Consider the following 15,602-nt stretch of genomic DNA (forward strand, 5'->3'; position numbering starts at 1 on the left):
GAGGGCATGCACCAGTATTGTTTTTCTTTTTTGTTTTTTTCCTCTTGTTTGTTCTTTTCTATTAATATCTTTGTAGATGAGTGGCCTGGAGTTTGTACTGGATTAGGGTGGGCCATGCTAGATAAAGATTTTTAGGAGGAGATATTCACACCTTTTTGATGATAGAGGCCTGGGGTTTAATATATATTTTATTGTGTGGGTTTTCTGAAATTTGTCCTGATTCCTTTATAACTTTATTGTGATGTTGTTTTACCTGTTTGTGTCTTGTCTGCCCTGTGCTTGTCTGTGTGTGCAGTTTTGAAGTATTTTTCACTTTCTGACAGCTTCTGTTGTATAAGCTTTTTAAAAACATTTAGTTGTTTGTGGATATCTTTGGATTATATGCTAAAAGTATGTTATTATTCCTATTATTGCAAGTGCCTGTTGCTGTCTAGTGTTGCGGTGGCTCCTGAAGTCCAAGTCTATGCAGCCAGACATTTCCTTTGTTCTCAGCTACCTTCTTCTTGCTCAACATTTTCTGTCTATTTGTGTCTGTGATATTGTTGATATTGTGGTTGGGGGATTGTTATAATTAACTTAATTTTCGATTTTGGCATTGCTGATTTCATATTGATACGTAAAGGGGAGTTGCAAAGGTGGGCCCAGACACATTGGGTAAATAATATCTTTGTATACTTTCCTGCAATGCTGCAAGATGTTTTTTCTGGGATTGGTGCTGCAGGCAGGGCAGACCAAAGGTCTTCTTTGATCTTCATGCTTCCTTCTTGCAGGACATGCAGTGGTGGCACATGTGTGCAGCCAGTGTGTCGTTGCCATGGGCTGCCATGTGTTCTTTGTTATACATGCCTCTTTTTTGGTCATGCATTAGTGGCTACTTTGTGTAGCCAGTGTGTGTGTTTGTGTGTTGATCATTTTGACTTTCTCCTGAATGCCTCCTTCTTTTCTTGTCATGCAGCAACCACAATTCTGTAGAGCCAGTTAGAGTGTGTATATTTGGTGGCCTTTTTATCTTTTTTTCCCATGACTTCATCTTCAGCTATCATGAGGTGGATAACCTAACTACCACAATTTTGTGCAGCCAGTGTGTGCTTCAGTTCATTTATGCCACTTCTAAAAGCCAAATTCAAGGAACATTGATCGAAGAAGCCTATGTTATTTTTGTAAATGTTTGCTTTTCTCCCTGATTTTTTTGATTTGTGCTGGTGGCTGATCGTAGTACAGTGTTGTCGCATTTATTCATGTTTTCAATTTTTTTCTGCCTTCCCCTGCCTACCAATGAATACTCATGGTACCTGATGGGGCACCACTTTTTTAATGTTTTAAATATTTTATTTTATTACCTGCCTCCCATTAAGTCCCCATGTCCACAGGTTTAACACCAGCAATTATTTAGCGTATTCTTTCAATTTCTGCCTGACTCCCATAAAGTCCACATGGGCACTTCTGGGGCACCAGCAACTAATGCATTTTTTGATTTTTGCTCCTGGCTGTCTTTGCAGTTGGATGTCATGTGTTCTTTGTTCACATTAACCCTTTCTTTGCTGGCCACGCAGCAGTGGCCTTTTTGTGTAGCCAGTGCATGTGGTGACCATTTTGCTTTTCTTTTATACCTTCTTCATTGGTGGTCATGCACCAATCTCCATTTTGTTAAGCCAGTTAGTGTGTATGTATTTGGTGGCCTTTTTGTCTTTGTTTTCCATTCCCGCTTCTTCATTGGGTATGTGGTGTATGTCCCAGCTTACATCATTTTGTGCAGCTAGAGTTTGCTTCAATCTCTTTATACCTCTTTTAAAAGTCATTTCATAGGAACACTGATAGAAGAGGCATATGTCTTTTTTCCTTTTTTCCTAATGTATTAATGTGTGCTTGTGACTGATTGTAGTACAGTGTTGTTTGAGTCCCCATGAGCCCTGAAGTGTCACCAGCAATTATTTCATGTATTGTTTTGATTTTCACATGCCCCCTTGCCTTTCATGGAGCCTCCAAGGTCCCAGGCAGGGCACCTTCAATTATTTCATATAGTTTCATTTCCAATTTTTTGACTATTCCAATAGAGTCCCCATGGTCCATGGAGGGTTACCGGCAAATACTTAATGTATTTATTACATTTCATTTCTCTGCCCCTGCCTCCTATAGGAGTTCCATGGCTCTTGAGGCACGCTAACTACTCTTTTCTGTGTTTGTTGTTATGTGAAAAAATGTTATGCTCATTTTGGGTATTCAAGTGTTAGGCATTTGAGATGATTTTGATAGTGATGACTTCACTTGTGTTACACTGGCTTTGAAATGAACAAATGTTTATAGTCTGCTGCAATAGAAAGCCTCTGTTCCCTAAAAAGAAATTAAAGAACAAGAAGATGTCTCACAACCCTATCTTCTATTTCTTTCCCTTGCTGGGCTGCCCGTGAAGAAAATACTTCCCTATACTGTGTACCCCCTCAATGTAGAAAACAGACCCATAGGTAGAAAGACAGTACACTTGGAGCAGGTACCTTACGTTCAATAATGAGCATTACTATAAAAATGAATAACGTTGTGGTGGATTGGAGGAGCCGGTAAGCCATACTTAATAACGTAATATTCAAGAGGATCATTCTGCATCAATCTATGCCTTTCACATTTTACTGGGCTATATTCCATTCCTGGGTGAAATTTCAATTACGCCAGAGTAATCAGACCAATTTTGCGCTACTCTTCAGGTCCGAAATCATTAAAAATTACACAATTATACCTGTTTGAATAATTTGATGAATTGGTGGCAAAAATGCCTACCCAAGAGCACAGAAACCGAGTGCCAGTGTCTGCTGCTTTTCCTGTTCTGTTGCATTTAGCACTATTTTCTTAGTGCAGAATGCATCCTTGGGCTTATTTTGGACCCAAGAGTTCATTTTGTGCAAATAAAATTAGTGTCAACTGCAGGGTTACACTCTTCACATAATCATGTGACATTCTTCTTCTATAATTTCACACAACACATGGGTTACGCCCACTTCTAACATATACTTTCATTTTTCTTTTGCTGACTTAGTCCATCATCTCTAGGTTCTTCTGACTGTTCATTTTAGTTACCAACATTAAACTAATCTACAACACTCTTTCATTTCTTGTTCAACACAAGAGATCTATCTCTTTCGGGTGAAATCTTAAAGTACAGTTGACAAAGACAAGAAGAAAGACCATTGCCTATCTGCTCCATCTAGAAACAAGATGCGTCAAATAGGCCTATCATTGTGGACTTGAGAGGTATGTTAATTAGAAAACTGCTGAGTAGTTGCTCAAATGGCAAACTCTAATTAAGTGGTTGACTTGTTTTCTGCTTGTCTGGACACAGGAAAATGTTGCTATTGTTTAGAGTGATCAGTCGGGTACATGAAACTAGCTGTTTGGGATTGGTGATTCAAGAATGGTTCTTCTCACTTCTTAGTTAGTGGCACACCACTGCACCATCTTTTGCCCTCTTGCTCCTCAAGTACTACCATGCTTACCATGACATTTTGAGTCTGATTTAGGTCTTGGTGGTCTTATTCCAATCCGCGTCAGTGGCAGACTTGAAATGACTGTCAAGGTGATGGTCTTCGACCCGCCATATTTAGATATATTGTGGCTGAGCTGTGGACCGCCACAATGGAGTGCACTTCTGGCTGTTAGGCCGACAGGGTCCTGCCGTCCATATTTTGATGTTACAGTCGTGCAGGCGATGTACTGGTTAAAGTTTACTGATGGAAGGAGGACATTGCTGGACCTAATGGTCATCAGACAATGGCAGTGGCCATGGATTAGAGGTAAATCACACACACACTCAAGCCTTGCCATTTGCATCCCCCTGCATCACACATGACACAACACACCACATACATACCAATAGTCATTGGCATTCCAACACAACACGTACATACCGCAAACAAAAATACACATAAATCCATGACACAACACACACACACTGGTGACATTGCGCTCACACACAACACAACCAACATGGCAAACTAATATACACAAACACACACAAGCACAACTACACACATCACAACAGCAACCACCACACAATAACATGCACCTGAATTCTGCATGCAGCAACACAACAAACAACACAACAGACACAAGAACTTCCATGCCACATGCAAGTGGAACACAAACTGACACAACCACATCACTCACTACACCTCCCTCTACCCAACATTGTCAAGCACATCACACGCACACATACACATGCTGACTTACCCACACAACTCAAACCCCCCTTACAATGTGCACTCATCGCACAGTTTTAAAGTTTGAATGTACCATCATTGTGGTGCCAGTGTTCATTTGACAATGAATACTGATGCCATAATGACAGTTGTCTATGTGTTTTCTATGTGTTGTGTACCATGTCTGACCCACCTGTGGAGCCAACATATGCATGTCACAGTGAGATATTAAAATTATTGTAACATGTATATGTCTGCAGTGATCCTGTGCCCATGTGCAGTGACCCCCCCAATGTACACAAGCAATGCAGGGTCACTAACTTCGTACCCAGCGACAGGGGGGTCATGCTTTCTCCTTGTTCCCATGGCAGCAGCAGTGGAGGGTCCAGCCCGGTCTTGTCCAGACAGAAACAGAAACAGATTCAGGAGAAAAGGTGAGTTTTCACCCCTTTTCCCCTCTTATCTGCCAAGTTGGAGGTGGAGGTCGGATCACCACTATTTGCTTGACAGTTTGGTGCATCCAAAGCTGCTTGGCAGTAAGTGTGGCTGGTGTCCCGATGTCGCCACACTTTCCTATGGCGCCATCTTGGCAGATGGGAATCCTTGGCCGAGTTGGTGGTACTCGGGCGGATTAAAGTCTATTGGACTGGCAATATCTAAATCAGGCGGGAGGACTGCCAAGGAAGGCAAGTTTTCCTTCAGAAAAGTAATGTTGGGACAGTTACAGCCAACATCTAAATCATTCCTTTATTTTTGCACTTCACAGGACATCTGGGCCCTCATTACAACCATGGCGGACGGCGGTAAAATGGAGAAAAGTACTGCCAACAGGCTGGCGGGACTTTTCTGCATAATATGACATTGGCGGTTGTAATGACCACCGGGCTGGAGACTTCAGTCTCCAGCCAGGTGGCCTTCACTAGCCCACCCGCTGGATTATGAGCTCACCTACCGCCATGGTTTTCGTGGCATGCTTACCGCCACGAAAACCATGGCGGTAGGCACTATCAGTGACAGGGAATTCCTTCCCTGTCACTGATAGGGGCCTACCCCACCCCCTCTCACTCCCCCGGTCTCCCCCCAATCCATCCCTCTCCAAACCCCCCACAACATGCACTCACCTTCATGCACCATCGAACACATGCATACACACACTTATAACCACATTCATCCTCGCAAGCATACATCCATTCACACACACATCCACACACACTGACATACATACAAGCACACACGCATGCACACAACACAACATACACGTGCTCACACATCCATACACGCACACACAGACAACACGCATTACACACCCGCATACATGCATACACAGACATACACACACACCCTCACACAGACACACAACACCCCCTCCTCACTCCCCTGTTAGAGCACCCGACTTACCTGATGTCAGGGGGTCCTCTGGCAGGAGACGGGATGGGGCACTGCTGCCAGCAGCAGCGTCCGCCAGCAGAACACCGCCAGGCCGTGTCATGGGTCATGATACGGTCTGCACGGTCTACTGGCGTGGAGCAGCTGCTGGCAGCAGCGCCACCTTACCGCCATCGGCCGGCATGGCCACAGCAGATTTTCTGCCATTCTTCCGGAGGAAATCCTGCTGCGGTCATAATACAGAGGACGGCTGGTACCCACGGGGACGGTCTTCTGGCGTCCGTCGCTCGGCGGTAGCCCGTATATACCGCAAATATTGTAATAATGGCCTAGTCTGTTAGAAGAATGCTGCATAGCGCTAAAACTTTGCAGTCAATCCCTGCACCCAAGACAGGCAATGCCAGAAGAATGTAGATGCACCATCCATTCGTATACAATATCATTTTTCTTTTCATAACTATAGCATTCTTTTTAATTGTGTGGGTCCTTCATGTTTTGCATTTTTTCAAGCCTAAGTGATAAATAGATTAGCTAGCGTGGGAGTTTAGGGGCTGAAGGACTGCATTTGGTAACTGAATGGTCATCTCTTTCTTCCATAACAAGTGTAATGAGTTCATCAACTTAATGCCCAGGCTCCCTACTCACTGGGAATTTTCAGACCCACCTGCCAGCTGTTGTTGCACTCTACCTTCCATTTTCTGTTTTGCCTATTTCTATATTCTTTTTGCTTCTTAGAGCCTCTTGCATTCTCCTTATGCCTTTTTGCCTGTTTCTTTGCCCTTTTGCTTTTTGACTCTCACTTGCCCTGTTTCTTTGCCACTCTCCATTTTTGCATTTCACTTCAATCTTTTGCTCTTTGCTGCCTTTTTCTGACCCTCTCTCCCTTCTCTCACTCTCTTTTCACTGAAGTACTAGAGATTTTCATTCTCAGGGTAATATAACAAAGAACTTGGCAAAGAAGCTGAAATATGAAAAGACATCTTTATTAAACTCAAATGAGTGAGACTACGTCTCCCAGAAGCTGACCTATAGCAACTGAAAGAGGCAGTCTGGCGAAATGGTCTTAGCTCAGACCTTTTATATCATTTATTATGCCCTAGGCATGCAAGGGGCTGTACCAGTCACATTCCTAAACAAATGAGAAAATCTAGAGAGGCAACATGTGAGTAGCCTTTGGGGTTTTAACAGGATTACAGTTGACCATTCACATATTTTCACTACAAAGGAAAAAACAGTGTCATGATGAAACCTCATATTTCATGTCATCCAACCCATAATAAATTACCCGGCAAGTCCTAGTATTTTACATCAGATAAGTGTGGACCCCCAATAAAAACGGGCACCTCCCCCTCGTAAAGTATGAAGAAGAAAAGAGCAGGTGCAGGTGTGAGCAAGATTAGGCAGGGTGTGTGAGCGATAATAAGGGTTTTATGGCATGGTGTGCCTTGATGCTATCTGATTCGGCCACTGGGAGAGGGACTGACCAAACAGGTTTGGCCTGAGGCAATGGTTCCAGCTTGCCCAGGTCAGAGAAAAGTCAATCAAGGTGTACGTGTCCTTGGAATCAAATCTGACTGTATTATAAGCCTATGTGAGGGCAACTTTTAAAATGGCTGCCGTGTATAAAATGGGAGCCACGAGTGCAGGACGAAAATGGCGATTTCGAGGTGAAAACACTGCTGGAATTGAGCGAAAATGCTCATGCTTAGTGTACTAGTCATTATCGGTCTTTTGATACTAAAATCGTACTGCTGTGGCAAGGTAAATTACATGGGTCCAGAATTTTCAGTACCACAGACCCTCCTTTTGCCCTTACATAGGCAATAACCATACTCATACTAATCTGAGTCCGGGTCTATATTCATAAGGCCATGGAGATGTTGCTGGAGCAAAATTCTAGTACTTGGTAACTCTCTTCTGGACAGGTCTCCTCGAACATGAAGTAGCACAAAAGGCCACATATGGCAGGACAAAATAAGGAATACCTCTATCTGCAGTAGGTGGCATAAGATCACACACCCAACAATTAGTGATGTTCACTACTAACTAGTGTTGATGCAGAAGCTGTACAAAAGAATTGCTTACGTATTCTGATCTTCTAACCTTCTCATGTTCAGGAAAAGGGTGAAAAGAGTGCAAAGAAACAATAGTAGGAAAAGACATAGGTTGGGAAGTGGGTGCAGAAGTCAATTGAGTAGAGAATAACAATCCCACCCATAAATGACAACGTCATATTTAAAAGACACTAGAAAACACGTTATTAAGAACATATAGACAACGGGAAAAAGTAGTGACCACTATTACAAATGAAATAATAATTTTTCACAACCCTAACCAAAAAGCAAATCCTAAAATTATCTAGTAACATATTTAGGGCTCCTCTGCATTTCAGTAATTTTTGTATGTTCAGGTGGAACAGTGGTGACTCTCATCAATGCTCTAAGGTGAAAAGGGGGTACTCTTTCCACAGAAAATGGACTTTATTCTGCTTTTACTAAACAGAATAGTACTTTAAAACAGTGCCAGCAAAACAATCAGTCTCCTAACACCTAGTCTATACAATCACACGGAAACCTCTTGTGAAACCAACTATGCCCAGAGTCCGTTCAAAAAGCCTCTCTGGCAGGCTTCTATTGTCCATCAAATTTTCTTTTGTTGTTTTCTTTCGCATGGGCCTCTCAATTCAGGCCTCTTCGTGAGAAAAGTACTGCTTAGTTGGAGTGCCCTCCTGGCAAACACCCACAGCTCACTCGAAAGTCTCAATGTCTTAAAGCAATGCACCAGTGTCTCTCCTCTGTGGCAGACTCTACAAACAATGTGCTCTTCATTGATCAAGGGCACAAATCATCTTGTGCAGACCCAAGATCCATTAATTGGGAAATAGCTCAAGCTCAGCAGCACTTTCAGACTCCAACACTCATTATTTAGTGTCAGAGGACGCTCAAGCTGCTCTTTCATGGGCACCGCAATATAGTGCCTTTTTCCAAACTTGAAATCTCCAGTGCACTGCCCTTCTTCCGTTGGAGCAAAGAAAAGGGGGTGTGTGGCCAAACTCAGGCCAAGGGGCTCAAGGGATTGCACACTGTCAGAGGTTACCAGCACATGACAGGTAGAGAAATGAAACCTCAAAACAGCTCTGCCATCAACAACAGGAATCCTTCTCTTTAGCTCTTTTACACTGAAACTTTGGTTTTGTGATGTCCAACGCCGTCTGATGGAGCAAGTACGATACCATGCGCTGGCGATCGTTGTCCAGCTTTGCTACTTTCTGGGTGCTGAGACTGTAGGGCCAAGACGTCCGTCTTTCATCTGTAGCTGTCACTGATGGGAATTAGGCTTAAATCAATGTCCTGCAGGTTATTATGACTTGATACCCGCAGAATCTAGTGACGTAGGAAATGTGCAACAGTTGTTAGTTTCCTTCAATTTAGTACAAAAACAGTTCATGGTCTTTAACAAGGGGACTGCAAGCAGGTGGTCTGCAATCTTCAAAGGAGTAGCCATACACCATGGGCATAAAATACAAAGACAAAGGCAGAAGGGAAAAACAGGGTCTCTAGCATCTTTAATTGGGTTCTCTCCATTATTCTCTGCCATCTATAGCTACATGAGAATTCTATCTGAATGGATTTCCTCACACAGTGGCATTGTCTAATGGGGTAAACACATATTTTCCTCAATGATTAAGTCTAGGTGTTCCTCCTTATCTTAGAACATTTCAATAGAGAAATCACATGATACCGATTATCAGGGACATGTAGAAACCTTCCTTTAAAAACTGTGCATCAGGTGCACTATGCAATACACAGACTAATAGTCAAATGTGCAAACAAAAAGACAAGAACTAGAGGGTCCTGATATTTGCATGATTAGGACACATCTGATCCCACCAAAAATTAAAGTAGCAGGAACAGAAGGGAACCGAAAACCAAATTAAAATAGACATTGAAAATTTGTCATGTTCAAAAAGGTAAACATAAGATATCTCCTATTGAGATGGAAAACTTGTCTTACTATAATATTGAGTCAGTTAACCAGTCTATCGCTACCCTGACAGTCAGGCTGGAAAACATTGAAGCAGGCCTAAGGCAAATTCTTGAAAACCAGTCTGGTCATACCAAAGGGAATTATACATACATGGGGGTCCCTGGTACATCACTGCAGTCTGGAAATGTGAACCTGAACAATACATCAATAATAATAAAAGGGCTGACTGGTGAAAGGAATTCGAAAAAGAGAAATGGGACTAGGACATAGCTAAAATCTCAATAACTAAGCATGATGCGACATTGGTCAGGGGAAGTAACAAAAGAAAAAAATCTATAGGAAGAACAAAAAATTATTTAGGTGATAGTCAGGCATGTGACACAACACCGAGAGTACGGGTGATACACAAAGGCCAAAGTTACCCAAATTTTAACTCTACCGTTGGCGACTACACCATATACGGTACTCCTAGCTAATGTTTCAGTTCCTTCTTCAGGAAAAAATGAAAACCTGGTTTTCTTTTAAGGAACAAAAGCCATATGCTACTTAGGAAACAGAACATCATTAACTAATGTAATATAGAAATTAGGCCACCTTGAGTCACAGATCTATAATTTCATCCTTAGGTCCAATCAAGGCTACATAAATGTAGGGCTGCCTGTTCCTTTAAGGGAAGGGGCAGTAACGTGACTAACTGCAGGTGACGCACTTTGATCCTGTATATCTCTTTTTATTTTCCTTCAATACCATTATAGCCAAATAGACATGCACTGGTGAAGTGTTGTCTCTTATGTTCACAGCATGAAATATCATTATCTGTGGAATTTAGTAACCAGAACAAGTTCAACCAACTGTTGCGTAGCGATGGGCATCGTCATGACCATCCCCTCACAACACAGGGGAGCTTGTAATAGTATCAAAAGCAGCAACAAACATGCAAAAAACAAATAAAAAATAATAAAAACGCACAAAACGTCAAGCCATCAGATATACTTGATGTGTATCTAGCACAAAAAGCATAGACAAAACAATAGCTTGTGTGAATAAGCGGTGACACACAACACCATGTCATGTACTTTATGCACTGTAAACCTGCAGCCCAAAACCCAATATTTGGGCCTGTTTAATTTGTCAGGTTTAAAATCCTTACCCTCCTTTTGACAGTAGATCACCAGGCAATGGAAATCTGCTGTCAAAAATAACTTTACTTTTTCTCTTCTAACATACAGGACCAGCAAGAACAATTCATGATAGGACCAAATACACGAAAATAAATTTCCATTACTTAACTGTTACCCTCTTGTCAGTTACTTCGCAACATCAAGCCACCTTAGTTTTACCTTTCTAAAAGTAAAAATTGTTACACTGACACTCCATATTAATTTGGCACCTACAATTTCCACTGTGAAAAATAAGTCTTAATTGGCAAATCGTTCTCATTAAGGCATGTAGCCTTCAAAATTTTAGAAAAGGGCTGCATCTTATTTTCTGTCTAAGACTTAATGCAACACTTAGTTTTCTGTCAAATAAAAGCAACTAGCAGGCATCATTTTATTTTTTTAGAGCGGAGACACAAATGTATCAGTTCTGCAGAGCATTTAACATGATGTTGGGACCTTCGAAGAAACCCCTTTTTTTTATATTTTCTCTTCGGAATTAAGTTCTTTAATTGTATTGATGTTCTTCTGGAGAAACCAGAAATCCCACTTTTAGAGGCCCGTAGGGTCATTCTGCATTTCACAGAGACAAGGCCCTAATTTAAAAGGTCACAAGTGTCAACATGACAGCCTCCTCCATTGTTCATGGGAAAACTAAAGATAGCATCTCAGCAGCGTGACTTGAGCCAGCCTCTGTAGCTCTCCTAGCTTCTGCCACTCTGAATCTGTCAAAGACAGTAGGCCTTCCTATTTTCCTTCTAACCTGCAATAATTCACTCTATTTTAAAAAATAATTTTTCCTTTTTAGGCGCAAATTTTTTTTATCTCTATTTCCAGATTATTAAACTACATTTACTGTGAATAATTCACAAACCTTAATAACACACATACCAGTTGTTAGAATAAATGCTTGTTGCAATCCCATGCAATGGTACATATTTCATCAACCTCGAATGAATGAACGTCTCAGTAGGCCCAGCTGAAGTTAGAACCTTCAACCTTGATATTAAAACAAGCCTTTGTACTGGCACATTGACTCATTGAATCATAAGAAGGCACAACCTGCAAATATATATCAAACCTAAATGTATGCATTTACTGAAGCCTGAGACACTTTAAAAAGTACTCTGAATGAAAGAAAATGCAGTTTAAACAGTGCTTTTGCTCAAAATCGACTTTGATATTTTAGGCATTAAAAAATCAATATCCTACAATTTTCTTGCATAATATGCATTACCAGAATGTCTATTACACAATCCATGAGTCAGCCATTGAAAATATTAACTTATACTTTACAGAAATTAGCTTGTTTGCTCCTGCGCCAAGGGAAAATTGCACATACAAATGTCATTTTAGCGGTGCAACATAACTTAAATTACATTTTAATGCTAGGAGGTCATAGTATAGGTATTAAGCTTTATAAATATTAAAAAACGATTTTGAAAGGCACTTATTTTTTTAAATAATTGTTCCATAATTAATAATTTTCTTTAAAAAAAAAAAAAATATATATATTCTTTTTTTGTGATAATTCCACATATAAAAGCAAGCTGCATCCCTTGCCTGTTATTTGGGATACATTAACTCACAAGCCTAAGCGCATAAGCCTAACTTGAAATGCGTCACATTTTTGCGCCACTTTCATTTAAAAGGAAGGTTATGCAAAATTCCACCCGTGTTTAACTGGGAAAGTGCTGGCTGAATTGAACATTCCTATCAAATATACTGCAGTTGAATAGTTTGCCTGTGAACATCTAATACAATGCATCTAAGAAAAATGCTGTAAATGTTTATTTTTTTTTGCAAAAATACATAATTTAGTTTTTTTTTTTGGGGCCCTATTTATATCTATTGAATGTGTTTTCTAATTTATTAAGCATTTAACGGCAGTTTTGTATATGTGCACAATTGCTCATTCTATAAATTAAAGAGCAACATATAGCTATGTTAGCACATCACATGGTTCATTTCTGGATTTTTTCTAAGTTTCTACTTAATATTAATTAACCAACATTTTACTTAACAAACTGAAAACATCAAGAAGACCCACAAACACACATTGAGCTCATTTCAGATATAAACAGAAAACACTCAGGACACACAATACAGCGCGCTTTAGCCATTTTTCATAAATAGCGCCGTCGCAATTTACTTACAGAACCGTTTGCAGATCCTAGTTGTAAGTCATATTTACAAGAGAAAAGAAAACTTTTCTCAATAGTGTTCCAAAAAACTGCAAAAACAGCCTCACAGACATTTATTTCCAAGAATAGCCGACCCATACTTTATTAAACGTGATGGGGCCCACGCCGTGTTTAAAATAGAACTCATAAGTTGGAGTTCCGATCAGAGGTATCAGACATGAATCCTCCAATCGGGAATCCCTGTTGCCACCAAAAACCAAACCAAGTACCAAATTTGCTACGATTAGGCATCTTCGTTCACTAACCGAGCTTCAAACTTCAAGGGGCTATCTCTATAGATACACTCGCAAATGTACGAGACCCTCGGTTTTTGAAAATTGCAATCTTCAAATAAAACTAAGGACCAATACTAAGAACCAAGAACCAAAAACTAAGAACCAAAGGACCAAAGAACTAAGGACTGGGAGCGACCCACTTATACTTCAACTAAAGCAGATGGAGAAAAAGTCTCTTCATTACCTGCCTACACAAATTGCAATTCGCGTATACAAACCTATACAAACCTATCAAAGCTATACCAAACAAATAGTTGTCCAAATTCTAATTGCCAAGTTCTAAATGACCTAACAGTCTTTTTTTTTTTTACTTACGCCAAAAAGGTTCTCAGTCAGGGGTGACATCATGTGGAGGATCAAAATCGGGAAGATCAGAAATATACTGGGCTGCATAATCAAAGAATCTCCAGAATCCCTGCGCACAGAGTACCTTCTTGGTAGAATCCTGTTCTGTCCTCCTCAGTAGATTTCAGTCTCCTGACAAGATCACTCCCACAGAAAGTCGCTTCTCTGATGAGCCCCATGTTGGCTGCGCCATTTGAAGTACTAGAGATTTTCATTCTCAGGGTAATATAACAAAGAACTTGGCAAAGAAGCTGAAATATGAAAAGACATCTTTATTAAACTCAAATGAGTGAGACTACGTCTCCCAGAAGCTGACCTATAGCAACTGAAAGAGGCAGTCTGGCGAAATGGTCTTAGCTCAGACCTTTTATATCATTTATTATGCCCTAGGCATGCAAGGGGCTGTACCAGTCACATTCCTAAACAAATGAGAAAAGCTAGAGAGGCAACATGTGAGTAGCCTTTGGGGTTTTAACAGGATTACAGTTGACCATTCACATATTTTCACTACAAAGGAAAAAACAGTGCCATGATGAAACCTCATATTTCATGTCATCCAACCCATAATAAATTACCCGGCAAGGCCTAGTATTTTACATCAGATAAGTGTGGACCCCCAATAAAAACGGGCACCTCCCCCTCGTAAAGTATGAAGAAGAAAAGAGCAGGTGCAGGTGTGAGCAAGATTAGGCAGGGTGTGTGAGCGATAATAAGGGTTTTATGGCATGGTGTGCCTTGATGCTATCTGATTCGGCCACTGGGAGAGGGACTGACCAAACAGGTTTGGCCTGAGGCAATGGTTCCAGCTTGCCCAGGTCAGAGAAAAGTCAATCAAGGTGTACATGTCCTTGGAATCAAATCTGACTGTATTATAAGCCTATGTGAGGGCAACTTTTAAAATGGCTGCCGTGTATAAAATGGGAGCCACGAGTGCAGGACGAAAATGGCGATTTCGAGGTGAAAACGCTGCTGGAATTGAGCGAAAATGCTCATGCTTAGTGTACTAGTCATTATCGGTCTTTTGATACTAAAATCGTACTGCTGTGGCAAAGTAAATTACATGGGTCCAGAATTTTCAGTACCACATCACCTCCTGCCTTTTTGCCCTGGTCGCCCAAAGCACCTTTCCTGCTTCTACCCTCCTACTTCCCCGCTCCTTACCTGCTCTCCTGAGTGCTTCTCCTGCCTCTTCTTTCCACCCCTGACTACCTTACCCCTGCACCGCTCCCAGGTCCTACTTAATGGCAGCTGCGGCATGCCTGTGCAGTGGCAGCACCTATGGCATGCCAAAGGCACACCAAAGGTAAGCCTGACCCAACCTCAGTGCTAGAAACGCTTCCCCTACCCTCCCACCACTATTGCGCTGCCGAACTCTGCATGCTCAACACAGGACTCTCAAACAATCCCTGCTGCTGCATCTTCTCCACTCCATTGAAGGCCCTTTCTCCTGCATCCACTGCATCGTCACCTGACTCAGCATAGCCACCAGCCTACCCCAAGCACCCTGCAGACCTCCTAAGACATCACCACAGCACCCAACTCCCTTCATGCCACCACAGCTCCCCACCACCATTTCACATGCATCGTCATCAATACACATTTGCTGTGCAAGCATGCCGCTGAGATCCCGGACCTCATCTCCAGCCTAGCACAGCACATCGCCTGACTCATCGAAACATGGCTCAACCCTTCATCCACCCTGACATCACTACAGCAGTACAGTAAGGATACAGGGCATCCACAGGGACTGTATCAACAAACCTGGAGGTAGAATTGTCATTATCCAGAAAGAAACAATACAATGCAACACCACTGCAAATGCCCTCACCCTTATCATGGAACACCTCAACTTCAATCTCCAATCCAAGGGCAAATCAACCATCAGGGGCACTCTTACTTATCAGCCACTGGGACCTTACCCCAGCTTCTGCAACACTATCACTGACTTCACAGCTCCCCTTGCCTTCTACTCCAATGATTACACCTTCCTTGCCGACCTCAATTTCCACTTCAATGACTACAGCGACACCAATAGCACCAACCTCCTCAAATGCATGAACA

Source organism: Pleurodeles waltl, chromosome 2_1, assembly GCF_031143425.1.
Source record: "Pleurodeles waltl isolate 20211129_DDA chromosome 2_1, aPleWal1.hap1.20221129, whole genome shotgun sequence".
NCBI classification, from domain to species: Eukaryota; Metazoa; Chordata; class Amphibia; order Caudata; family Salamandridae; genus Pleurodeles; species Pleurodeles waltl.